This window comes from Propithecus coquereli, unplaced genomic scaffold, assembly GCF_000956105.1.
Source record: "Propithecus coquereli isolate 6110/MARCELLA unplaced genomic scaffold, Pcoq_1.0 Scaffold438, whole genome shotgun sequence".
In the NCBI taxonomy this organism is placed as follows: Eukaryota; Metazoa; Chordata; class Mammalia; order Primates; family Indriidae; genus Propithecus; species Propithecus coquereli.
Genome location: NW_012150152.1, coordinates 2,027,493 through 2,038,179, shown reverse-complemented (window position 1 = coordinate 2,038,179; position 10,687 = coordinate 2,027,493). Strand labels below are relative to the sequence as shown.

General features: G+C 42.1%; 1 pseudogene; it reads right to left on the bottom strand.

The window, feature by feature from the left end:
• Window positions 1-3,439, bottom strand: part of LOC105818108 — a 15,171-nt pseudogene extending 11,732 nt beyond the window's left edge.
• Window positions 3,440-10,687: the final 7,248 nt, after the last annotated feature.

Here is a 10,687-nt window from a genome sequence, read left to right as displayed (position 1 = left end):
AAAACGCAATTCCTTTTACAATAGCCTCAAAGAAAATTAAATATCTAGGAATATATTTAACGAAAGATGTAAGAGACTTATACAGGGAGAACTACGAAACACTAAAAAAAGAAATTGTAGAAGATGTAAACAGATGGAAAAACCTACCTTGCTCATGGATTGGTAGAATCAATATCGTTAAAATGCCCATACTACCTAAAGTGATGCCTATGCACTTTCAGGCTTCCCTCCTGCTCCTGCGGCTTCCTGGCCTGCTCTTTCTCCCGGCCTCTACACCTTCTAATCAGGCTCACCTCACCCCTTAAGTCTCAGGTCAGACCTGATCTCTGGGAAAGCCATTTTCCTTTATATCCCTTTAAGCCCAGTACCAATAATTGTCGAGTGAAATAGATAGAGATTCTTTTTCCGAAGATGTTTTGGAGGATTGTTTTCTACAGTCCAGGAGCAGAGGGGACAGCCATGGAAAGAAACCACTGCCAGTTGAGGTGGGGAAGTTAAGAGTAGAGAAATCGGTAAGGTCCTCAGGCAGCCCTAAGGAAGCAGATGCCTGTTTATCTGGGGAAAGAGGCAAAATGAAGGAAAACTTCACGTAGCAGCCTGAGTCTTAAAAGATGGAAGGAAACTTGTCAGAGTAGTGGAGGAAAGCATTTATGATATAAGGACCAGGGTGTACGCCGACAAAGGCACAAAAAGTCAGGGTAATTTTAGCAATCTTTACTGAGAAGCACATGCGCTGCATGTGGTGAAAGAGGTAGTGTTAATGCTACGAAGTAGACAGCAGTACACACTGTTCCCACATATGTTTTTGCTATACTTTAAAATCTTGCTCTGTGCCTGCTAGCTTTGTTCATTTCTGTTGGGTGGATGAATTTTTGAGTGGAGCGGTGAGATGCTTGCATGCCAGGTAGCTGGTGACATGTGGTGCCTCCCTGAGTGGTGTCTTGAAGTTTTCCATAATTAGGAGCATTTTGTGAACAAGTAAATATTCTGCTACACATTAAGCTTCATTTATACTCTCTCAATTTATGTAAGTCAGAAATCTTTAATTTTCTGTTTTTATGAAAACTAAAGTTTTTATGCAATTGTTCTAAGTATCTCATTTTAACTAAATCTGTGGAATTGACAGCAAAACAAGACTTTGTCACAACATCAGAGCAAGGGGAACAAGAGCCCAAAAGACGTGAAATTCAAGCAATACAGGTATAAGAAAAGTATAATTAAATTTAATATTGTTTTCTTTGCATGACTAAGACAGCACAAGGGACTTTTCCTTTTGGAATAGCCTTTTAGAATGAATGGGTTATAATTTAATATTTAATATTAGATACCTTTTAAGTAGTAATAAAACTCAAAACATTCTTAAACTGAATAGTAACTTATAGCTAATCTTTTCCCTTTTTGAGTAGAGGCAAAGGATTTCTGGAAGTTTGTTTTTTCTTTAATTTTTATAAGCTCCGTACATGGTAAGGACGGTAACGTCAAGGAGTGACACATAGTGCTAAGCAATCAAAATGATGAACAATTTCTCGGGGATGGCCATTGAGTTGGACTCAGGTAAAAAGACGAAATCAAAAATGTGTTTCAAAACGTACGTTTTCATATTGCCAGTCAGCAGTGCCTAGGATCAATATTTCCTCTGCCTTGTGCTCTCCAATGCCCTTGAGTGTCTACACTGAGGGAGAGGATGGGCTCAGGAAGTCTGTGCCTATGAAGAATATCATACCTCACAGAGTGGGGCCTTTGGTGTTAGGGTACACCGGTAAATGTCTAACTTATTTCCATGCAGCAAATCATGAAATGGTATCAAAATGATTATGTCCACTGTCATAAGTGGGTGTTAGAATATGGTAGACCTGGACCGAAGGAGACATTCTGTGTCGGTACAATACGCTTCCCATCTTTTGATGTGGAATTTGCATTAAGATTTAAGGATTGGCTTATTTTTCTGACTGGTGTCGATTTCCGCTCCTAGTAATGTAAAGTTTGCATAGTCTCCAGTTACTCCCCTTTAGAAACAGTGCTGAAATGCATCGTAGGGGTTGACTATTGAAGGCATTGATACACTTTCTTTCAAAGCCCACTGAGCGTGCCATGGTACTGAATGTTACGTGTCCGACAGTCCGTGGACAAACAATAAAGGTGCGACCAGCCAGATCAGGTACATACTTTTGTTGTTGTTTAGATACAAGGTCTTGCGTTGTCACCCAGGCTGCTGCGCAGTGGCCCAATCATGACTCACTGCAACTTCAAACTCCTGGGCTAGACGTCTTTCTGCCACCATGAAGTTCCCAGTTTGCAATCCCTGTGTTTGTTAGGGCATTGAGAGAATTGAATTAGGAGACTGCATGATTTTTCCAGTGTTTGACCTGCTTATTGGAACTCTGATCTTTACCTAGAGGAATGGATTCTGTTTACATGTCAGTCATGATTTAACTTTAGTTTTTCATCTTATTGTCGTTATACTGATGATACTTAGGGAGTTATGTATTCTGATTGTCAGACTGTGTGTGTGTGTTTGCGGGGGAGGTGGAGGAGCTATCTGGGATCCAATGAAAACTGGAAAGAAAAGAATCATCCCTTAATGAGTATTGGGTAGACAGTGTCTTTAAAACAGTGATCCTGAAACTTTGTGTCCTTAGGGTCCTTTTATAGTATTAAAAAATATTGTGTAGAATGAAGCAGCACCTGGAATGAGCCCAGTATCATTCCCATACCCTCTCAAGATATGTTCCTACATATGTGTGTGGTTGTAAATATTATATAGACTGTGTTTTCATGGCCCAAAATTTTATATAAATAACATACACTGTATGTATCTTTCTGCAACTTTTTCATTTCCTCCACATTATGTGATATGTTTGAGATCTATGTTTACTGACACAAGTACCCCTGGTTTAATTTATTTTAAGTTCCTTATAATACTCCATCACACAAATGTACCACATTTAACTAAATACTCTGGATGTGGATAAAAAAGGGTACAAATGGAAGTAAAATTGACTGGGGATTCCTGACAGCTTTTGTATTAAGTGCTATGTATGCGTTGATGTTCGCCATATTGTACACTAAAATGGGAAAAATGTAATACAAAGCCCAGATTTCTCCTTCAATGTATTCAATTAAAATGCATGATATACAGGGCACTGATGTTTTATATTTGAAATATTTCTGCAAACACGCATTCATTTCAGGCCTGCATTGCCTTTCTTTTGCAATACTGCCTTGTACTTTGTCTCCTTCCATTTCTTTATGTGCCTCTGGAATTCCTTCTCCCTGTGGTAGTTAGAGGGATGTCTCTCCAAGGCAGAGAAAGTGAAGAACGCTTCCTTGAATTGTTAATATCCCAGTACCTTCCAATTTCATATAAAGCTTTCCTAACCTGACTTCTGCCCACATCTCCATCGTTAGCCCTCTCCTTGTGTGCCTTTTTCTGTGGCATTATCGAAAGGGGAAAGCCCTTTTCACCAGTCCCTCCATTTTAGACAGATGCCTGTGCACTCTCAGGCTTCTCTCCTGCTCCTGCTGCTTCCTGGCCTGCTCTCTCTTTCTCCCGGCCTCTACACTTTTCAATTAGGCTCACCTCACTCCTTAAGTCTCAGGTCTGGCATGATCTCTGGGAAACCATTTTCCTTTACATATCTTTAGTCACAGTGCCAATATTTATTGAGGAAAAAGAGATTTTTTGTCCAAAGGTGTTTTGAAGGATTGTTCTCTACAGTCCAGGAGCAGAGGGGACAGCCATGGAAAGAAATGACTTACAGTTCAGGTAGGGAAGTTAGAGTAGAGAAATCAGTGAGGTCCTCAGGCAGCCCTAAGGAAGGAGATGCCTGTTTATGTGAGGAGAGAGCTAGAATCAAGGAGAACTTCACGTAGCAGCCTGAGTCTTAAAAAGTGGAAGGAAATTTGTCAGAATAGCGGAGGAAAGCCTTTGCAATATAAGGAACAGGGTGTACGCTGATACAGCTACAAAAAGTAAGAGGAATTTTAGCAATCCTTACTGAGAACCACATGCGCTGCATGTGGCTAAAAAGGTCCTGTTAATGTTATGAAGTAGACAACAGTACACAGTGTTCCTTCATGTGTTTTCTATACTTTAAAATTCTGCTTGGTTTCTGATGGTTCTGTTCATTTCTGTTGGGTGGACGAATTTGTGAGGGAATCTGTGAGTTTTTTGTTTGCCAGGTACCTGGTGACATCTAGTGCCTCCCCTAGTGGTTTCTTGAAGTTTTAGATAATTAGAAGCATTTTTTAAAGAAGTAAATTGTCTGGTACAGATTACGTTTCATTTACACTTTCTCAACTTACAGAAGAAAAGAAAAAAAAAACTTTATATTTTTTTATGAAGACTGTAGCTCTTATGGAACTGTTCTAAGTAGCTCATTTTAACCAAATATGTGGATGTGACAGCACAAGGAGACTTCGTGGCAACATCACTGCAAGCGAAAGAAGAGCTTGAAGGAAGTGAAAAGAACCAGCCACAGGTATAAAATTGTATTTAAATTCCTGGTTTAATTTTTTTTTTTTTTTGCATTAATAACGTGACCCAGTCCAAGGCACTTTTCCTTTTGGAATGGCATTTTAGGATCAATGGGTCATAATTTAATATTTAACGTTAAAATTTTTGTAAGGAGTTATAAAACTCAAAACATTTTTAAATTGAATAGTAAGTTATATCTAATCTTTGCCCTTGGAAGAGAATCAAAGGATTTCTGGAATTTTGTTTGCTCTTTAATTTAATAAGCTCCTTACATGATAAGGAAGGTAACACTGAGAACAGACTCCTAGTACTCAGCCATCAAAATGATGTACATCAGTTTTCTTATATAATCCTCCCAATAACGTTTGCATTTATGGATTGCATATCCATTTAACGTGTGATATCAATAATGTCCAGAAACTTTTTCTTAATATACCAAAATTTCATGCTAGACAATGACAGAACTAAAATATATATACTGAGCTCTGTCGCCTCTGATTTCAAACCCTCTCGAACACTCTAGTTAAGGAACAGATACCACATGGACATATTACCTGGATGTGTCCCCTCTTATATGAACCATCAGAGACCCTCCTTTTCATCACTGCATGTTCAGGTGGTCACACTTCATGCCTGGGTGCCCCTACCAGAGAATCTCTACGACTCACACATTAGTTTCATAGATGTTTCACCCACATTTCAATGTACACATAGAAGGAACTAGATTATCATGTAACTCCATTTCTCACTGTATCTGACGACCAGGACTCCAGTCCCAAGTGACTCCAAATCTCATCCTTCACATGGCTGCATGCCACACCACACAGCTAGGATATCATCCACTTTCAGTTACAGCGTCACAAATTGCCCCAAGACTTTCCCATTCATTTGGTGTACTACTGTATCTTGGTATGCTTCAAAAATATTTCAGACATTCCCCAAGACTTTTGAATATCATAAATTCTCATTTTCCCATCAATTTCCTCACAAGGGATCACCTTCTACTACCCTGAGGAATCAGGTAGTTTGAAGAAATGCTATAGGTTACTGCAAAGAAGTCTACAAATATTATTGGGTTATTATGTATTAGTGACACATCTCCCATTTAAGTCAAAAATTATGGGGAGCCAGTTACAAATTCCCGCCTTTTCTTCATTCATTCCTCAGTCTTAAGAAATTGGGGTATCTATTGATCTGGCTGCTTCCTGCTGAAGTGGGGTGTAGTTGGGGCAGAAGGAATGAAAGTTTTCAGCCAGTTGCTGAAAGTGCTCACGAGTCATAGGTGAATGATTGAACGTTCTCTACTACCATTACTTAACTGTTTTTGTTTGTTGTTTTGAAACAATATTTTAGTCCATATTTAATTAATATATTTGTTATGAGGTAAATCAAGAAAGTAAGTAATAAAGGGAAAGGCTAAATTTCAAGATCCCTGAAAGAATAGAGCAAAGATCCCGAGGAACTCAAAAGAATAGTCTTGAGAATTGATCTCCCATTCCTAGATTATTTCTGTTAACTTGTTCCAACCGTGAAGCTGGTTGTCTAGTTTTATCAACATGCATTTCCACTTCTATGGAAGTATTTATATAAATGCAGCATGAAGAATTAGCTACAACACAAACACCCCCTTATTCTGCTAAAACATAGTAAAGAGCAATGCGATGATCAAGAACCACATGAGCTAATGAGTTTAAGATTTTTGTTGAGCAGCTACTGCTGATGCAGTTTCGTCAGCGATAATTCTCAAGGTTGTGGATAAGTTGCGGAGCACGTATTAACGAGCTGCCACTCCCTGCCAGGGTAGTAAGCTGTACCCGAAGAAGTAGTCATCTCCATCTGGGACTTCCCCTGGGAGACACTGTTTTGGGGTTGCCCAGATGGAGTTTCCATTAAGATCCACTATGGACCAAGAAGGGAACGGTGAGGAGTCCTAATAAACAGGTGCCCCATTGTCCAGCTGTTCAAGCAATCATAATCCCAAGGAGTTCCTTTGTCGTCTCCACAGACAAAAATATATCCAAGGGGTACACACACAGTACCTGTTCCTGTTTGAAGGTTTATTGAAGCATTTAAGGTAACATTAGGGTTAAATTTTTAAACCAAGGATCTGTATAAGGGAGTTGATCCTGTTCCCCGAGGAGCTGACAGGCTGCTAGTTTCTCAAAGACTTGAGGACACAGGTTTTGCTGGTGTACTGTGGTATAGACAGGGATCTCATGATTCTTATATGAGGGGTTAAAACCTTTCTTTAAAAAGACAATTTAAAGAGGGCAGTGTGGAAAATACTGTACCAGTCAAGTTTTTACAATCGGTAAATCTAGAGAGACGAATTGCCCAGTAGAAAGCGTACTTACGAGAGTATGGGTCCCTACTGTCCCTTTGTACATAATGTCTGATAAGGAGCTGGGTAAGAAAGAAACCTGGGACCTCTGAGTAGAGTTATTAGTCATACCCTGAAGGTGATCTGAGAGATAGGCTTTTGTAAGTTCAATGAACAGGAAGGTGGACCAGTGAAATTAAATACAGGGACAACTATAAGGTCCGAATAGTCTTGCACTGGACAACGTTTAGCATGACAAACCCAGCAGCAAGACTGATCAGCAGAGGAGGCAATTGTTTGAGAAATCATAACTAAAGAGTCATCTCACCAGGCAAACAAAAATCCCCAAGGAACAAATAAGATGCACAGGGCATATAACTTCATCTTACTTATCTCTCATCTCTTTTTGTGCAAGAGTAACTTTAGGTCCTGTAAAGGCTCATAAGCCCACCGTTCCTTTAGTCACTCAGAAGGCAATGAATCCTGGAGGCATGGGGTCTCTGGCAGGGCTGCCTCTTTTATCTGCGTGGGATTAATCTGTGGCTTAACTGATGTGAGTTTAACTAATGAGTGAGTTGTCAGGAGCACTTCAAATGGGCTGATCCACTGTGGCTGTAGCTGATCTTCAGGATACTGGTTTCTCCGCATTTTCAGGAACACCTTGTCTCCGGGCTTTATGGAAAGAAGGGGCACATCCACCGGACACTGAGCCTGTTGGAAGCAAATTCAGAAATACTAGTCAGCATATTACCAAGCTGTTTTACATACGAGCGAGCTGCCATCTCTGGGGGTACACAATCATTGATTGAGCCCTGGCTGGAAGCTCTCAGGAATGGTCTGCCATACAAAATTTCAGAGTGGCTAAGTGCCAGCTTACTTCTGGGAGCCAACCGAATTCTCAGCAGGGCGGATAACACTTTGTCCTAAGTTAAATTGGTCTCCTGACAAATGTTGGAGAGAGTCTTTTTAAGGTTCTATTCATCCATTCAGTTTTCCCTGAAGACTGGAGTCTCCATGCTGAATGCAATTTCCAATCGATTTCTAAAATCCTTGATATTTATTGGGTGATTTCAGCACCAAAGGCTGCTCTGTCATCACTTTGGAGAGTTGATGGAAGTCCAAACCTAGGAATAATTTCCTTTAAAAGGGCCCTCGTGATTTCTGATGCCCACTCAGTTCTGGTGGGGTAAGCTTCAAACTATACTGAAAAAACATCAACAAAGACCAGCAAATTTCAAAAATCTCCAGAGACTCACGGCATCACGGTAATGTCTACCTGCCAATCCTCTCCCAGGAAACTCCCCCTCCATTGTGTTTCTTCTTGTAGGGGTGGCTGCAAGGCTTCAGGAGGCTTTGGGTTATCTTTCAAGCATATAGGGCAGCTTTGGACTACTGTGTGAACAGTTCTCTGCAAGTTTGGCCCAGCTACATGAGGCTGTACCCACTGTAAGGTGGCATCTCATCCAAAATGGGTACTTTGATGAATCTGCTCAAACGCCAGCCTGACAAGAGTTTCAGGAAGGAGAACCTTCCCTTCAATGTTTGTGAGCCAATTTTGACCATTATCCTTTGAGGATCCCCATTTTTTAGGTCTTTTTAGATCCTCTTCAGAATACTGGGGATCATGTTTATCTAATTGAACAAAAGGAATTAGAATCAGTTGACAATTCATTTGTTGGGCTAACCTTTTGGCCATTAAATCTGCCATAGTATTTCCTTTTGTAATATGGGTGTCTGTTTTCTGATGTCCCCAGCAGTGCATGATGGCTACCTTCTTAGGCAGTAAAACTGTTTTTAATAATTCAAGAAAATGAGGCCTGTATTTAATTTCTTCATTTTCAGAAGTAAGATATCCTCGCTCTTTCCAAATAACCAAGCATGACCATAAAGACATGTTTGGAATCTATATAAAGATTGAGACACTTATTTTTCCCATGAGATAGGCTTCTCGTCAATGCAATCAATTCTGCTTTTTGAGCAGATGTCCCAGGGGGTAGTGCTTGTGCCTCTACCTGTTTGCTGGTATCCACGGCATACCCAGGTGTCACTGTCCATACACTATGAACTGCTCCCAACTGCCAAGAATTCCTCATCTGGGTCAGGCAAGGACTGATCAGTCAAATCAGGCAGCTAGAATACACTTGGTCGATAATTTGAATGCAATCGTGAACCGGAGAGTGACAGTCCACAGGTAGCAAAATGGCCGGAATGAAGGTGGACGCTGCTTTCAGAGTTACATTAGAGTTATCTGACAGAGTATTATGATGTTTCCCAACAGGCCAGCCATCAACCAATAGTCCCCTTTCTGTTCTTGTAGGGGTAATACACATAATGTGTGGTATCAATAGTTACCAGCTGTCCAAGCATGAGCTTTTCAGCTTCTTGTAAAATATCACAAATAGTGGCAATTGCTCTCAAACAAGTGGACTATTCTTTTGCCACAGGTTGCTTATGCGCCCCCAAAGTTTGGTTTTAACACCTGTAGTCCAACCCCTTGTCTTTCTATGATAAACAAATTAAAAGGGTTATGCAAATCTGGGAGACTAAGTGCAGGGACAGTCATCAGTTTTTCTTTAATAGTCAAAATAGCCATTTGAGGGAGTGGGACAAGATGGTGGACGAGAAAAACCACCAGCCAGAGTGTCTCTGCAAGAAAGACAGATTTTAGAAGACAGTGAAAAAATAAAAAAATAAACAGGCAGAAAAACAGATCGGAGGAGCGTCAGAAGGAAGGGTGCCTAAAACTACAGGAGACTCCACAGGAAGAAGTCGCGGAGAACTGGAAGGAGAAAGGCCCCTGAGAGGCATGGAGACCAGTGACAAGGGTAGGTGGAGCGGTTAAATTTCCCCTCCCTTGCGTCTCGGACTGTGGGTGGGCTCCTGAGCGGTTGGAGAGACCTGCTGACACCAACCCAGAGACGGCCGCCGCCAGTGAGCCGTGAGCCTCTTGCGGACAGGGCACCATGCTCCCAGCGCCCTCGGAGACCTCCCGGCCCACAGACCTGCAGACTTCATTCTCCCCTACCCATGGCTGCCGAGAGAGACAATTTAGCCACCACCCGTAAGCATCTGCAGGGAACAGGACCTTAACTTTAGGGGCCCTACACAGACTGAGGGGTACTCAGACTGTGAGCTCCCTACCCACCAGCCCCCCAGGCGTCGCTTTCTGGACTCCAGGAGAACAGGGCAAAACTCGAGGCAGAGGGACATCGATCCAGCTTGGGCACCCCGTGGGTGACTTGAGACCAGCACTCCTCTCCCTGGCAGGGTCAGGGATTGATCTCCAGGGCCCAGGGCACAGGCCTGCAGACCAGATCGCGTATACCCAGGTCTCGATTCCATTGCCCCAGGGCACAGAAGATATATTTGTGAACGAGCCTACCGAGGTGTGTGTGCCTTCAGGGGCAGATCAGCGTGCTTGAGGGGCAACCCTCCTCCCATGGGAGGGCTGTGTGCCCAGCCCAGGCTGCAGTCCTCGGCAGAGAACCTCCCGGTCCACATCACAGCCAAGGGAGATCCACTTCTTGAGGTCCTGCCTGCTGGCAAAGGCCCGTGAGAAACTGCAGAATAGAGAAGGAGGCAAAGAAGCAAGGCCTGCTCCAGACTGCAGGTCTCAGACAGCCCCAACCCCATATCTAGACTTTTGGGCTGAGTGGGGCCATTTCAGCCCCTCCCTGGCAGCTTTGCACAGAAGTAGAGAACAGATCTTTGACCCCCTGCTAACAGTGTGGTGAGCTGAGAGCTTTACAATAAGGGGTTAATAAATGAACTAAGCAGTAAACCAGGAGCTGCCTAAAATTATAGCTACATAGTTGAAGTGTTACACTGAAAGAATAGTCTTTTGTCTAATAACTGCCATCTGCTTCTGTAACCCTTGCTTTGAGGATTGT